The sequence below is a fragment of the Aythya fuligula genome, chromosome 14 (assembly GCF_009819795.1).
Source record: "Aythya fuligula isolate bAytFul2 chromosome 14, bAytFul2.pri, whole genome shotgun sequence".
In the NCBI taxonomy this organism is placed as follows: Eukaryota; Metazoa; Chordata; class Aves; order Anseriformes; family Anatidae; genus Aythya; species Aythya fuligula.
In genome coordinates this window covers 8,577,466-8,594,459 of record NC_045572.1, presented here as the reverse complement: position 1 = coordinate 8,594,459, position 16,994 = coordinate 8,577,466, and the positions used below count along the sequence as shown (strand labels likewise).

General features: G+C 46.2%; 1 protein-coding gene across 3 annotated transcripts in view; it reads right to left on the bottom strand.

The window, feature by feature from the left end:
- Positions 1 to 16,994, bottom strand: part of PSD2 (pleckstrin and Sec7 domain containing 2) — an 86,990-nt gene that overhangs the window by 58,015 nt on the left and 11,981 nt on the right. For 2 of the 3 annotated variants that reach the window (XM_032197063.1, XM_032197064.1), the window contains exon 1: positions 8,377 to 8,593. The exons of the other annotated variant lie outside the window; for it this stretch is intronic. The gene's annotated coding sequence lies outside the window, so the exon portion shown is untranslated. Of the gene's footprint in view, positions 1 to 8,376; positions 8,594 to 16,994 lie in introns of those variants that run through there. 3 annotated transcript variants of the gene reach the window in all.

Genomic DNA, 16,994 nt, shown 5'->3' with positions numbered 1-16,994 from the left:
TCCTGGACTGCGTCTTCACTGATGCACAGGGAGGCCAGAGGGGCCTGTCAGACGTAAGTACATTGTAAAGATGAAATAAAGGTTCAGGAGATTGATACCACTTGGCCTGGTTCATCAGATGATTCAATGACATAGTGGCATGAGAGAAGTGGCAGTTAGACTTGCTGTGGGAGTGTGCAGCCCAAGACAATGGTGTAAGCTATACATTGTGTATATGAGACTGGGAAGCTGTTTCTCATAGTGTGCAAAATTAAAGGGAAACTGTCACTAAGGTGCTTTCCTTAAAGTTTGCTGTTACTTGGAAAGCAGCAGATTCTGCTTACAAAAACACCTTGGTGATAAAGCACAGGTTTCTGCTACAGGATCATTCCCTACATCCGCCAGTAGCTGCTGTAATTTTCTGGCCACTTCCCTTCTCCGTTGGTCTGATGGCAGTCATAGTAACACATTTACATTTTAGGTGTTGCTATCATGCTGTGATTATGCTGTGATATTGCACATCCAAGTCTCCTGTGTCTCACCTAGGGCTGTTACTCTGTACCTCATCCTGAGGCAGCTCTGATCCAACACCCCCACCAGAGCTGCCATGTCTTGATGTTATCACAACTCTCACATCAGGTGCACAATGGAAAGCCAAGCTTCCTGAAGTCACACCTGAAAACCCAGCTCTCTACCTTCTTGCACAGAAAAATTAAAAGACTGCAGAGGAAGCGTGAAAACTACTAGAGCTCAAAGCCACATCAGGGTACAGCCCCAAAAGTTTGAGCTAAAAGTCTTTTGTTCTTTTAAGAAAATCTTATGATTTGGGAGTGGGGTGTTAGGTGCACTCTGGTATCCATGCCTCACACTGTGAGGTGCCATGCCAGAGGCAGGTCCTAGCTGTGCATGGATCAAAGACCTGTCCTGCAGGGACAGAGCAAGGGACAGTGATTTTCAACAGAAAAAGAGGAAGAAATTTTTCACTATGAGGGTGGTGAAGTACAATATGAGGTTGCCCAGAGAAACTGTGGATGTCCGAACTCTGGAAGAGGTCAAGGCCTGGTTGGATGGGACTTTGAAAACCTGATCTAGTGGAAGGTGTCCCTGCACATGGCAGGGGGCTGGACTGGATCAGCTTTAAGGGTCCCTTCCACTCCAAACCATTCTGCAATTCCATGGACACTGACCACCTGAGGCAGCTGCCCAGGAGTGGCCAACAGCAGAGACCATTTCATGGAGGGGAGAAGGACTGCAAGCTCAAGGGTCCTGCTTTATGATAAGGCATGTTTGTAAATAGTTTAGAGAGGGTTAGTATATGATTAGTAGAGGCTTTCAACACCTTGCAGACAGGTGCTTCTGAGCACCTCAGAAATACCACTCATAACACAGGAGCTTCTAATGAGCTCACATTAAAACAGTTCATTGACTGCCTTAACAACTTCTAATTAGATAGAGCCAAAAAAAAAAAAAAAAAAAAAAAAAAGAGCTAACAGGCAAGTGGGACTTTTTTCTGTTTCAAAAGGCATCTGTGAACTCTCTTTTCTACTGCTGAGGTCACAATGAGGGGGCCAGGTGGGGGGGCCGTGGTTGCATATCCTTCCAGGAGCTCCAAGGAATTTTTATGCTGGCCAGGTCTGGCCTTGCCAGCTCCCTCTGGGTTCAGACGGCCACCTTACCAGAGCCTTCCAGTAGCAATGGCTCTTCTGCAGGTGGCATGATTCCCCAGCCCCCTGGCTCCAGGAGCGAACATCCAGGTAGGTGCTCACAGTGCTGCTGAGCAGTGGGGTGGACAGCAAAGGAGATGGGCAGAGACAAGCCTTCAGGATTGGGACCCTCAGCCCAGCTCAGCTGCTGCAGCAAACTCATTTTTTTTTTTGTTTCTGGGAAGAAAAGCAATCCTGTGAACATTTGCTGCCTCAGTTTCCCCACCTATACAATGGTGAAAGCTGTCTCCTGGGACCTGAGTAAAAAAGAGAGCTTTACTGGTCAGACAATATCAGGAGAATACCAAACCTTGAAAGGACAAAGGATGAAATATTCTCGAAAGAAGGCTGACTCCCAGCTGCATCTCCTGGTTTGGTAAGCTCAAGGCTGGTAAGGGATGGCTTGAACACCTTGCCTGGTGTTGCTAACTTATTAGATAAAATCTAAATACTCATTAAAGCAACGCCTGGCATAAACCCCATCCTCAGTTACAAAAATAATCTCTCTCTCTCTCTCTCTTCAGCCTTTGGGGCCTTATAATCTAATTAAATAAAGCTTTTTCACTTTCCTCTTGACTGCTCCCCTAGCTTCCATTGTACCAGTGAAGACAAATATATATTTTTAATTTAACAGAATCCCTTGCACCATGCATCTCCTTCTGTCCAGAAAGCAGCTCTGTTTTCACCGTGGCAACCCTGTCAGCCTGTGTCCTGCCTGGACAGACTGTGTCCATCACCTGGTTGCTTTTGTTCCTTGAAAGTGCCCAAAATACTGGGGTCCATCCACTTCCACTGCCTGTGCCATCAAATGCAGAGAAAATTCCTGAAGCGTACAAGCAGAGCCTGGCAAGAACAGAGCCCCACCAGCAAAACCAGTTCTGCACTGGGAAAGGTGCTTTGTGAGCTCTTCACACTGGGAGCGCAGATTTCATCTAAGGCTGCATAATCCACCTGCTGGGATGCACAGTGGGGAAACAACACTGCTGCAGGATGCAACAAGGAGAGGCTGCAGGTGAAGTGTCATCCCCTTGTTCTGTGTCTCCATGTGTCTAACACCAGCCAGGATGAACTGGCCACACACAGAGTGGAGATGAATCTCTGCACTTCTGCGGGAGCAGGCCTTGCAGCAGGGAATTCTACAGTTGTCAGGTCCTGCTTTGTACAGAGCAGCACATAGATGTTTCCCCCAGACAATCCAGCACCCACTTGGGTGCTAGAGGGAGGGAGAAAGGTAGCTCTGGGGATTCCCTCTCCATCTCAGTGAGGCTGTTTCCCAGAATCATGTGATTTTTGAGGGGGAAAATTTGTTTACTGGAAGAAAACTGCAATTATAGGTCAGATACATTCTACCAACGTTTGTGAAGCATTTATGCTGAAACCACTGAAGAGCTGGATTTAAAAAATCTGTAAGGTCTAAAAATAAAAAGGTCACAAGAACTGAGTCTTGTGCTTTGACATTGGAGCATATAAGCACATATTGCATTAAAAACAGAAATTAAACCCCTTCAGTTTATTTTGGTATTGTAGCATTTCCCTACTATCTTACAATTTTTAAGTACTTAAAAAGAAAATAAAAAGATTTGGGTCAAATGTATTTTTTCATGTCAATACAACAATGAAGAGACAACTATCACGCAGGCATTGTGTGAAGGAAGAGAGGTGGTTGATCTCACATTATTTTTTTTCTGGGCTTTTCAGTATGGTTGGTAAACTGCAAATGTACCAGTCACCTGAGCCTGTTGTAAGCTTTTCTGCTTGACGCTGATCAGGATTGCTCAGAGGAACATGCTTCAGCTCCCCCAAAAGAGAGAGAGCTGGGGTTTATTCTCATAATGCAGACCAGCAGGTTTTGTCTGCTGAGGAGGAGGGTTTTGGGTCTCTATCACAGAGCCAGAGAAAGGCTACAGAGAAATGAGGAGCTCAGCTGCATGGCTGGAAGGGAGTGACCACCTAAGCCACCAAATCCAGCTGAGCCCCTCAATCCAGAAGATTCTTCATCCGTAACAGAGTACTCCCATCTCCAGTGCACTCCTTGTCACTCACAACATGTTCCAGGCTCCAGGAGTGACTGGGGGGTCTCTGTGATGTTTTGTCCCATCTGAAGAGCAGGAGATACAGTGGACATTGCCACAGCAGACTCTGGGTGATGATCCTAGGAACCAAACCACATCCCATGCTGCAGAGGAAGGCAGAAAATATTGCGACAAATCCCATCCTCATCCTGTTTGAAAGGAGACATTGCCCATTCCCTGAGGTGTTGCAAGGCAGCTGGTCATGACAAAGCATCCCACTAACATTACCTTTGTTCAGAGCCATTTGGGATGTCTCAGAGAAGGGGACTTAGAAGGAGAGGAAGAAAGGCCTTCCTGAGCTGGTGGCACCACAGAGGTGACAACCTGGTCAGTTTGTAGGGATTCCCTCAGAACTGCACTGGGAAGCTGCTTTCAGGTGTGCTTTCCCTTCCTAGGCCCAGTGCCAACACATCTCCTGCCTAGAATGTGAAGATCAGCTGTTCCTTTAAACAACTCTAAAGCAGATGTCCTGAGCCTCTTGTAGTCCTGCCTCCTACACAGCCACCAGCTAGGACCACCAAGACCTGCTCACATATCACAGAGCTGAAAAATGATGAGGGAAGGATGTGGGGCAATGAGAATAAGAAGAAGGAAAATGTGAGCAATGGTGGTAAAGAGATAGATGCCAAACCATGAGCCCCAGTGCCAGGCTCAAGCCCAGACTGCTCAGGCTATCTGCACCTTCTTATGTTCCCTGGCCTTGTCCAGTGCAAGTGAGGGAGCTCCAGTGCTAGTTTGTCCCATTTCTACTAGGGAGTAGTACAGGGGGTGAGCAGAGAAGAGCAGAGGAAGCCCCAGAGCAGAAGAAAAGGAGCAGGTCAGGAACACACAGAATGCAAAGTGACCAGGCCAAAGAGAAAGTAGCAGCATTTGCTCTAAAGAAGGAATCACCAGTGTCCCTACCTGGGGCTCAAGCAAACCTAGGCACTGTGCAGGGTCAGGAAAGCCAGACTGTGGATGGCAGAGAAGAACCTCCCTGAGCATCTCAGCCACTCAATTCCTGGAGCTCCTGCGGGAAGATGGAGGGACAGCAGTGAGGATGAAGGGTGAGGTGGTGACTGTCCGGGCTTGACAAAAGCCTCTCCCGCAGTGAGCCCAGCCTGCCATCCACCTCCCCAAGGTCACAGAGGAAATGTGGGAGGGAGCAGAACTGAGCCCATCCCTTTCATCTTTAATTCCTGTACCATACCTGCTATGGAGGAGCATCATAAGCCTCACATGCAGAAGATATGGCTCTTTTCAACCTATCTAGCCTGGACAAGGTCCCTCACATGGACCCTGTCCCAGCATATGCCCGGGAAAGGCATTTCCCTGCCAGAAAGGTGAGGAGGACATTTTCACCCTTAGCAAAGGGTGAAAGGCAAAGCTATGTCAGACATCTCCTCAAACAAGGAAACGTCTCTACAGCACAGACTTTTCCAACCAGCAGAGCACTGTGGATCCTCCAGAGACGTGGCCATTTACAGCACCAGAACACCCATTTTGGTGACTGCTCACACAGAACCTCCAAACAGGCTTTTACCTCAGCAAGAACAACTCTACCCATATCCAGCACTTTGGTGGCAGTAGCAATAGTTCCCCCAGACCAGAAAGCATCTTTTTGTCAATGTCATCAACATGTACAAGTCTTCAGGGCCACACACAGATATCGGAGCGGAGCAGGCCTTCCCACTTCCTTCTGGCAACTAGCAGCAACTCCACACTTGGGCAGAACCACTGCACTTACACCACACAGCACAACTCCACAGGTGAAGTCAGTCCAGACTTCACAGACTCCTGACATAGCTTTTCTGTGCTTTTAGGATGGTGGCCTAACAGACTCAGTGCTATGTGCCTTGTGGCAGGCATGGCACCTTCAAAAAATGACGTGGGCTGAAGCCTGTGGCAATACTGGATGGAGGGATCTGCCTCAGTGGGAAAATTCATGGAGGAAGGGGACAAAAAGTGTCAGAGAATGGTACAGAGGGAAGAGATGGGATGGGGCCATAGGCTGATGGCAGTAAGAGCAGTACAGGGTATCACAATGTGGGAGATGAGCAGCAAGCAGCACTAGTGAGGAGAGTGGAGAGATAAGACACCAGTTAAGGTTTCACACTCCGAGCTAGATATAACCACAATGAGAAATAAAGGGGAAACCTCCTCCCAAGAACTGTCTTCAGTTCCATTTGAAGATCCATGTGATGGGATTGCAGGCAGTTGTACAATGGGGGACACCAGAAGGGGCTTCTTGCTGGTAACACTGTAGATCAGGTCAGAAAAGTGTGCCCTTGTCTTGGACACCACAGAATTTGGTGTAAAACTGCTTGACTCCCTCCTGCCACCCACTGTGCAGCTCTAATGAGAAGCCTCAGCAAAGAGCACCCTGACTCTATCTACCCAGACTACATGAACTAGTACTGCTCCACATCACTGCCACCTTCCCACCACACCTACACACAGGACAGCACCACCTGGACATGGATCTGGCCTGGTGCTCATAGAAAGGGACTTGTGGGCAGAGCTACAGCTTTTTTCTGCCCACTGCTGTCACTGTCACCTTGGCAAAGTCACTTTTGACCACACCAACCCTCAGTTTCCCCAGAGAATAATAAAGACGTGGACTGAAGAGGTACAGCATGCTGAGACAGGAGGAAACTCAGTACTGATTCAGAACTACTTGGCTTCCAACTTCACAGATCTCCAGGGAAACCCTCCCACTACATCTCCAGTTGCACTGAACTTTTAGGGGGAATAGAAGAGACAAAATGAGAAACATCCCTTTTGTGAATCAGCCATCTCTCCAACATCCCCTCTGGGCTCAGCTGCCCACTTTCAGACTTTATCCATTGTTTGCTTGGACTTTGTACAGGAAAAATCACATCAAGGGAAATCCTAGCTGAACCACACACTTTGGAGCACTTTTAATGGACAATTTGACAAGGACATGGGAATTTAGCATATTTTTAGGACAAAAATATCTAATGATAATATGCTATGCTCCTGGCTAAAAACATTATCTACTGTCATGGGGAAAATTTAAGCCGTAATAGTAGCTACTATAATGCAGGCCTGGAACTCCATGCAAATATTACCCTGATCCAGCAGCTACACAGCTCTGTTTATCCTAGTAATTAATTCTCTCTTATGTTTAGTGATACAATTAGAGAAACACTGCCATTCTGATGGGCTTGTTTCCACCAATGTCTTTTACTATATTTACATCCCCACAATAGGCTTGGCCTTACAGAGAAGGGTGAAATTGCATTTATGGAGACAATGCCACATGCATTCCCGAAGCATTTTATAGATGTAAAGTTAAGCTCCAAATTACACGTTTATTGTGCAAGCACACAATGAGCTCAGATTAAATATTGACTAAAGCCAGTCTAACACCCAAAATAATGAAGATGAGCACAATAGCGTGATTTACTCCCAGCCACTAGAGATATACACATCTGTAACATATAACATGCCCTTCCCACAGATATACTCTTTGTATTCTAGCTAGCCTTGGCCAGGAAAATTTCTGTCTCAGAAATTATGGATTTTGTTTCTCAACTGCCAAAACATTCACATTATCAGCTGCAAAGGAAACAAATATGATAACATAAATCAAATTCCATTCCCCCAATTTAGTGATGAGCAGGTGATTGGCTCCTTGTATTGTCAAAGTTACAGTAGGAAAATGGAAGATAAATGCGGCTAAAATCAGAGAATACCTTCCCTTTTTTCCCCCAAGATGTGGAAGCTAGCAGGGAGGTGTGGGAATGACAGATATCTTTTTAGGAAGTACTCACAGCCCTAGCTGTGCTCTGAAAACTATCTGTCCTTCTGTCTTCCTCCTCCCTAGACTTGCAGGAAAAAAAATCAGGGAGACACAAATGCTAATATAACAATTACAATAGTAACACAGAGCTGGAAGGGGCCAACACACCCCCTTCACAGTGGCTCGACCTCTAAATCCTCTAATATAGTACTGTTTCATTCAAGATTAAAATAAATTGTAACCTAGCACAGACAAAAAGACACAGGAGGTAAGGCAGGATCTCACTCGACAGTGAAGCCCCACTCCAGTCCAGATGCAGTCATATCACTTCAGCTTCTCTGTACCATCTCCATGACAACCATGTAATTTGGATGCAATAACCACTGCCGAATTGATCTTTAAATGTAGCTTTGTTACAAAACATAATACTGAACATGTCAGGCTCAGGATAAATCAGAGTAGCCCCCTACCAGTAAGGACTGTGATTAAAGAGCCCCCCTTTAATTTTCAGCTGCCGAACAGTCTTTCTGTTTCAATAATTGTGTGGATGAACTGATTTTAAAATCAGTACCAGCAAACATGATTTGTGTGTGTGTACGGCATGCTGTAGTATAATATCTCAAATGAGATACCACACTGAGAGCTGGAAAAATGTGTCAACGTATATTCAGAGAATGGGCGTCTTTCCACATGCACACGCACACACACACACACACACACATCAGGGCAATTTGATCTCTAGCAACCAAAGCACGCAGCTGATACATCAAATAATACTAATAAGAATCAAAACCTGTATAACTAAGCAAAATAGGATGGGGGATCGATGTACTGTATGACAGACAATGAGAGCAGGGGAGCTCTTGTTCTTACTTACCCAAGCAACGAGCTGTTTATTTTTTGGTCTCTTCACAAACGCAGATCTCTTTTCTCTTCAACAATCCATGCAAAATAATCTGCAGCCCCACGGACGGAGGAGTGGCCCCATCCCTCCCCCTCCACCACTTTGCTAGACCTCTCTGTTATTGGCTTCCTTCTCCTTTCCCTCCTGCTCTCCTCTCTTGCTGGCAATGGTTACACCTCCCAGCCTTCCCTCAAGGTGTCAAGAGACTGCTCGGGATCCAGCAGGCAGGGTGGGAGGGGACAGGAGAGGGGGAGGAGGCAGGGAGTGATGCTGAATGGATCCAGTGAAAGGACGGAAGAAAAGCCCTCGCTGGCAAAGACCCCGAGGAGCATGCCACAGGAGCTGACCTGCTGCCCAGCTGGGAGGCTCCGCTCACCCCTCAGGGCTGCTAACAATGTCCCAGGCATGTTGGGGTTTTCCTCCACAAGCACCCTGCAAAGTGCTGAGGGACAGGTCTGTTTCCTGCCAGCAAATCACTGCCCTTCTGGCTGAGGCAGGCTTGAAGTTTGGGCTTGAAACCCTGCCAAATACTTGTGCTGTCTTTAACAACTGATGTACTTCCATGCACAGACTTAGAGCACTGGAAATGCCTGGATGACCCACCTTGGTGCGGACCTCAATGCTGCAGGTCAGCTTGCTCCGTGCTCTGACACTCTCCTGGGCTGCAGCTCCATCCCATCCCATCCCATCCCATCCCATCCCATCCCATCCCATCCCATCCCATCCCATCCCATTGGACTTTTGCAGTGGTGCTGAACATGTGAGTTGAGCTCACTCCAGTGCCACCTGTAGTGGGTCAGACCAAGTGCCCACAAGTCACCGGGAAAGTCACTGGGACTTTCTTAGGCAAAGTTGGCATGTCTCCCTCCTGACAGCCCTTGTGTGGTTTTGTCTATATGCTAGCAGAGGTGTCTGGCTCACCATGACAGCTGGTGATGCAGCGTGGGGTGGAGAGGCATGGGGACACAAGGCTTCCCCTCCTGTAAGTGACCCTCACTTAACTTGCAAACCCAGATGAAGGCCAGCGAAGCCTCCTGGCTGCTTGATGGCTGCAGTGAGAGGAAGGGTTTCTATGGGCATTCAGATCAGAGATGGGCAGTCGTCTCTGGGTCTCAGCCGGGTTCTCAGCTCAACATAAACACATGCAGGCACGCTGCACTGCCAGGCCTCTTCTCAGCCTCACATCCTGCAGCTATAGCATGAGCCAAAGAGAGATTATGGGCCAGTGGCCAGATATTGGGATCCTTGACCTGGAGCTGGTTTACACCTTCACACTGGGGCCATCCACATTTTAGTGCTCCATGAAAACCATTTTGCTCCCCCATCTGCCTGCCTGCCTCACAGAGATGTGCAGTGCCTGCTGGGCCTCAGCTCTGTGCCTCACAGTGCTCATGGCTGTGCACATGCACCACCTTCTCCACTAACAGCTCACCAAGGGCTCCCACATCTGTGTGGAGAGAGGGCAGCCACAGGTTGGACCTCTGAGCCAAGGAGGAAGGGTTTGATGTCAGTCCCAAAGGCACGTTCCAAGATTACTGATGGCTTCATGATTCCCTCAAGAAAACCGCTCCCTAGACCTGGAAAGCTTGTTCCAGAGGACGCACACAGATGAATAAGCAGACAAATCCTCAACATCCTGAATTTAAAATATCATTACAATCTATGGCAATACATCCAAACACCGAAGCACAGCCATTAGATGAAATAATGTCCTGGAGCAGCTTAGCAGAACACGGCTGTATATTCTCCCAGAAGGGATACCCCACAGCACAGCACATGGGGTTGTTTGCCAGGGATAGTATTGGTAATGAACCATGTAATGAGCCACCCTGCAGCTATACTCAGGAGTTGTCCAACAAATGCAAGTGTGAATGAAGGTTACTGTGCTGGAGAGACGCATGAAATGGATCTTGTGGCCACAGAGAAGGGCAGCCATTAGCCTGACAAATCCAGGTGTGGGGCTGTGAACCTCCCTCGGGGTTCCTTTGTATGAGACACGATTCACTTTACAGTACTACAAAAATCTGTTCTACTCCTCTCTCTGATCAATTCTAATGTATTTGTAATCTACCAATTATCAGGTTAGGGTGCTTTAACAGAGGGGGGGAAAAAAAGGAAAAAAAAAAAAAAGCATGATCAATATTCATCAGTCTGCTGTACTGTTCGTGTCTGAAGGCAAGTAGCAAAATCCAATTTCTGCACAGCCAGTCCTAGGAAGTAACATCCACAGCACAAGAAAATGAGGTTCTAGTTTCTAAGAATACATCCACGAGCAGGGCTCCAAATAACTGGGTTATCAATCACTCTGCTTCTGGCAACGAGCACATCAACAGCTGGATTCAGGGAGAAACCTCCTCTCATCCCGTGAGCAGGGAAGTGTGCTTGTCCTTATCATTTATTAGATACTACAAGCAGTAAAAGAGTACTGGTATTTTTCCTGGATTGTCCGCAGATCTGTGTTAGATGCCTTGCATATATTATAACATTTTTTTTTGGAATTAAGAAAACTCCTAAACCATAAAAATTTTGGAGATGCTGATTAACTGCCTGGATGTGCACATGAACTGTGCAGATGCACTTTGCCACCTGTGACATGAGTTCTTTGGGGAAGGGAAAGCAACCTCTGGGAGAGGCTACCTCCCTTCCACGCCAACACCAGATGAGCAAACCCTCAAGGCCAAGACAAATGAGAGCACATGTCTGGGAGCCTTCCAGACAGCAGGGAACTGCAGGTACTAGAACTAAACACTGCAGACCACACAACAGGCATGAATGTGAACTAGCAACACTCTACACATCATGAAAACACTCCAGCCAGGCTAATGGGACAGCAGACATCTGGTAGAAGATGGGAGTTTGTGATCCTGAGACTGTATCTCTATGGGATCCACTGATAAACCTGAGCTCTCTCTGCAAGACTGGGTGCTCTGCAGCCCTGACTCTGCTCCACCTTCACTCAGAGCGGAGAAGTCAGGTCTACTTACCCTACCACCCCATAGGGTCTACTGACTTCACCTAGCAACTTAAAAAACATTTTAACTGCAGCTTCACGCCCAAGTTTGAAATCTTGCTGCCCTGTAACAAGTAGTTTTTCAGCAATACCCAGCTCATGATACTTAGTGTGGCACACTTATGGATGCTGTTCAGCCTTCTCCTTAACTTTTTTCTATGAAACAAGAATATACTTGTATGTGCCCAGTAATGATTTTGTTTCCATGTCCTCTCACTGCTGTTTTTCTCAGAAATTCCTTTGTATTCCCAGCTGGGACTCATTAAATTTCAGTACAAGTCACTTCGATGGAAATCAGACCCAGGAGAAAGTTCTGCTAGGACCTTGCTGTTTGCAGGTATTGAGGTTGGGAGATGTGGAGGGGAATAACAGTTCTCTGAAGAGGAAGGACCAGACCTTGTCTGCATTTCTCTTGACACTCGAAACCAACCCTTTGCTATGGATAATGACTATCCTGAAAAGTCCATCCTGAAGCTGCTTAAGCAAGACCTGCTGAGATGTGGAAATGGTGGTTCAGCATTTCTGCACCGGAGCTGGTGGGGAAACGTCTGTTTGTGGCTATTTGTGCTGGGAGTGAAGTGATCTGTTAGTCTCAACCCTGGGTGGCTGCAGGACAGACAGAATTGATGCTTTAAAAACAACTGAGAGAAAAAGGCTGCATGAAAAGAGCTCCTCTGGAAGTCTGAGGCAGAAGGAGGGCTGACTGGTTTGTATGTCCAGGAAGATGGAAAGGAGAAAGGGAACAGGAGAGGAGTCTGTCAGAAGAGGGCCCAAAGTATGCATGTGTGTGTATACATGTGCATCACTGCACATGAGTGTGTGCACCTGGAGAGATCCCACAGAGGCAGGCAACATTTTGCTGAAAAATAAATAAATAAAAAATAAACAAAGCTGAAGCTTTAGATGTTGAACATGACACACAGCTAAATCCTCTTCACCAGTCGCAATGGTTCCTGCTTCACCACATCTTGTATGGGGGTAGGGTCACAGAGCCACTGTGGGACCAGGGCATCATGATGGGTCAGGAGATGGTGGAGGGGAGATGTTAACCTTGTCCAGGTTGCAAATTAAAGGGGGAACTGACAGGAACCTTTGTGTTAACAGCCAGACGAAAACTCTTTGGACTGAGAGGTTTGGAAAGCCCAGATAAAATTTGTCCTCCAGTAAAGACGCTGCCACTTATGTACAGGAAAAAAAACACCTTCACTTGAGGAAAAAGCCTCCTGGCTTACAGGTGCTATTACTTACAGCAGGTACTGCCAGAATTAGAGGCCATGGCACACATCCACAGCCACTTCTGAAGGAGGATGACGAAGGGAGCAGAGTCCTTGGAGATAAAATGTGGTCAGAAAGTTTGCATCCTGCATTTCTGCATTAAAGTGGGCTGTTGTCTGAGCCACAGTGTCACAGGTCTTCCCTTTCAGCCAAACCCTGAAAGACACCAGCCACTTCACCCTGAGTCAAACTGTCCAGCAGTTAATTACTTCATGGGGAAAATTACTCCAGTCCAAATCCCAGGCTTTGTATCTAAACAGTGTCTGCTGTCAGCCTCCAACTAACAGTTCTTACATTTTGGTCATGGAACCCAACTTGATCTTGGAACCCAACTCCTGCAAGTATTTTCCCTAGGACGCTTCATAGACAGTGACAAACTCCCCTTGTAATCTCCTCCTGGATATGTGTTCAAGTGAAACTTTTTTGTTTCTCCATCAGAATCTGGTTTTCTACACCATGGTTTGTTCCTTGAGCTTCCTGATAACTTCCCGTGTGCCACAGCAGGACTCAGACTTGAGTACCAGACTGCCCAGTGCCCAGCATGGCCAACGCTCTCTCCAGTGACCTTCTGGAAGCCCTGAGCAGATGCTGTGCACAGTATGCATCTCCTGTGTGAGGACTAGTCACCTCCCTTGCATAAGCAAAAGAATTCTTGGTGTGCTATGGAAGTTTTTGATCCCCTGTCCAGTGCAGGTATTTCTGCTTGGGAAATCCCAGCCTGGATTATGGGAGACATCACTCTTGGTATTTCAGGCCATGGCTGAAGGTAAGATTGACACTGCTTTCCCTGTTCACTCTATACCTTCCTGCATGTCAATTTTAAGGTGAGTCTCCACCCTCTGCTTGTGGTGTTCCTGGGTGTATGAATTTGCATTTGTCTTCCTGAGAACCCCTCACTCGCATACACAGCTCCACACAGACCAGTCCACTCTCAGCATCTGACTTGTTCTAATGTTGGTCTATTGTTCCACTATCCTTTAGTGTATGAAAAATTCATCCTCAGCTACTGATCTGAGCAAACTCTGGGTATTCTGCTGTTCTTCTGTCTACAGGGGGTCTGCAGCATCTCTTCCATGTTTTATTATCACATTCCAGTGCAACGAGTCTCCACCCCTGCCATTCATCATGGCACCTAAACAAATGTCACCCTGTTTTGTCTAACTTGAGTTGCACATACACCTCCCCTAAAAGCCCCGGCTACAAATATACATGAAGTCTCAGCACCCTAAAAGGAGTTCTCAGCCACATGAAACTGCTGAATGTAATTTTTCTCGTTCTAGATACCTACAGACATTTCAGCTTACCATTTGTCATTTATTATGCTCCCTGGTTACTGCTGAAGTAAGAAGCTTTCTATCACCTCTATAAGATATGAACCCATCAGATGCTTCCCTCCAATGCTATGAATCTTTGGCTGGACACTTTATTTTTCAGTATCAGAGCAGAGAGTTTTACCACTTCATCTAATAACAGCTCAGAGCATTTATTCCTTCTTGACATATATACATGTAAATACTCTATAACTACCTTAAATGAGGCTGTAGCGAGGTGGGGGTTGGTCTGTTCTCCCACCTACCTGGTAATAGAACAAGGGGGAATGGGCTAAAGTTGCACCAGTTGTTTAGGCTGGATATTAGGAAGAACTTCTTTACCTAAAGAACTTCTTTACCTAAAGGGTTGTTAGGCATTGGGATGGGCTGCCCAGGGAAGTGGTTGAGTCACCATCCCTGGAGGTCTTTATAAGACGTTTAGATGTAGAGCTCAGTGATATGGTTTAGTGGAGGACTGGTTCATGTTAGGTCAGAGGTTGGACTAGGTGATCCTGGAGGTCTCTTCCAATCTAGATGATTCTGTGATCCTTTGATTCTGTGAAATATACATGCATGCACACTGTCTTATAGTCCTTAATGCTAGTAAACATCATTTTCATTGAGTGTTTGTTTAAATTAGCCTTCTAGTTCTCTGCATTGCATAACAGTTAATTCATAGCTTTTGTTACAAAATCCCTTCTTTTTTCTATTTTTTATTACTATTATTATTGCTTCTTTTGTCTTCCTTAACAGTGATAAGATTCTTAGCTAAAAGTATCTTTGATAGCTGCAAAATTGAGTGCATGCTGTGAGGCAGACAGCATCTTTTACATTTTTCCTAACAATCCTTCTTTATAACACATTATCCCGTTTCAGTTTTTTGTCCAGTCATTTCTTGCTTGTAATTGTTCTCAACTTAGGAAAATTGAATTGTAATTTAGGATTACATTCTGCTTGTAACAAATGCAATTAGGTCATTTAAGCAAATATTAATTTTAAGTTCAGTAATCAATTCACCTTTATATGTAGGACTGAGGTCTAATACAGAGTTACACCAAATTCACTGCAATATTTTTGGTAACAGAAAATTATCACTCCTAATTTATAGAAACTCTGGGGCTGTGCTATTAGCAGTAGCTCAGGTTCTACAACTTCTGTCCCTGAAGCTGAAAAGCTGTTCTGCAAACATGGATTTCCTTTCACTTTCTTAGGAACCTGTTTAGGGAAGCTACTTCTCCAGCCCTCTAGTTTGATGTGGCAGTCCAGAGGGTTACACCTATGCTGAGGCAGATTGACTTGAAACTGAATGAAATAGCAGTCCTTGGTTGTGTACTATGTAGACATGTGGACATTGTCCCAGGAAAGGCTAGTGGTGCTGAAAACGCCTGTCAGTAAATCTGGAAAGAAACGGAAAGCACCTACCAGAGGTGCCTGTGAGGTCCACTGCTGCTACCTGGCTGTACCCCTGACATGCTGCTTCACCTGAGTGACGTGCCAGGGAGGCAAAGCTCTGCTGCACCCCCAGCAAGCCCTGCACAGCGGCACTACACGAGCTCACTGGAATCTGCAGTATGGGCTCCACCAGCCAGATGGGAGATTTGCCAGGGAGATCATGGCTTTCTCTCTGTACTTGAGACCACATGGTTCTTGCATTCGTGTGAACATCTTATCTCCTCCAGCTCTGTGTCCCATCAGCCCTGAGAGACCAGGGTACTGTGGGGGGTCAGGCCCATGTCAGTGTGGCTCAGTACCACCAAGGACACACAGTTTATTTTTGGAAATAAAAATAAAAAATAAATAAATAATAATAATAATAAAGATGTTTGTATGTATGATTAATTGATGATTATCAATTAATCATCAATTATGTATGCATGTATGATGATTGATGTATGGGATGACAGCACAATCTCTTTTCTGCCCACTTCTCCACATTTCAAGCTCAGAGGCCTACAAAGGTGCTACCAAAAACTTTGTTCATACAATTATACAGAGCTTATGTGCTGTTACGGCCAAATCTGATTTATGGTTCAGAGGAGCAATCTGACTTCTTTAACTGAAGGCACTTACCAGGCCCATGTCTGCTAGGTGCTCCTCCTAGCCCTGGGACCCAGACACTGCAATTGCCTTCAGAACATCCCCATAGACCCTCAGGGCAGACCCCCCTTCCTTCCTTGTGGATGTAGCAGTCCACTGAGCATGCAGCCCATTCAGGGAGAGCTGCAATCTGACTGGATCATCTCAGCTTACAGAGCAGGGAAGCCACTGGAGGGAAATGACATGGTGCTGGGAAGCAGCTGCAGCTTCCTTCACAGTGAGCCAGCCCTCGCTCCTCTGGAGACATCTCACTTGCTGGGCTGGCAGCCCAGGGTGCAGAATGGAGGCTCGTATTCAAACAGGGTTTTGCTTAAAGCTTTCATTTGTTTGAGGATTGGACATGAAGCTGGTGGAGGTCATGAGAAGTACTTTTGCTGACACGAGCCTTTGCAAGGAGGATCCCAGCATCTTCTCTGCTCTAAGTGCTCCTGGGTTGCTAAAGTGGATTCAATAGGAGGGACATTTTGTGATGCTGACGGAGAGATGGCTCACTGACCCCAGTGAATGACATGACATGAGCTATGTGTGCCCTTAGGACTACTGAAGTTGTAGCACTTAATCTTGCTGAAATGACCAGTGGAACTGGGACAGAGAGCATGAAAACACATGGCTGAAGCAATTACAGACAGCTAACATCACTGCAGCTAATGGCACCAGAAAGGGACAAAGAACTGTGACTAGACTGAGAGAATAAATCTAAATTATTTCCGATCAATCAATTAATTATGGCCTAATGTCTCATCTCTTTTAAATTTGGAATCAGAGGAAGATAGTAATCTTTTGCAAGTGAAAAGATGAAGAGCAGTTAAACAACAGGAAAAATCTATTTCAGTAAACTATCAGAACAAGGCCATTGCAACAAAGACCTACAACTACAACTACAACTTGATTTTTTCCCT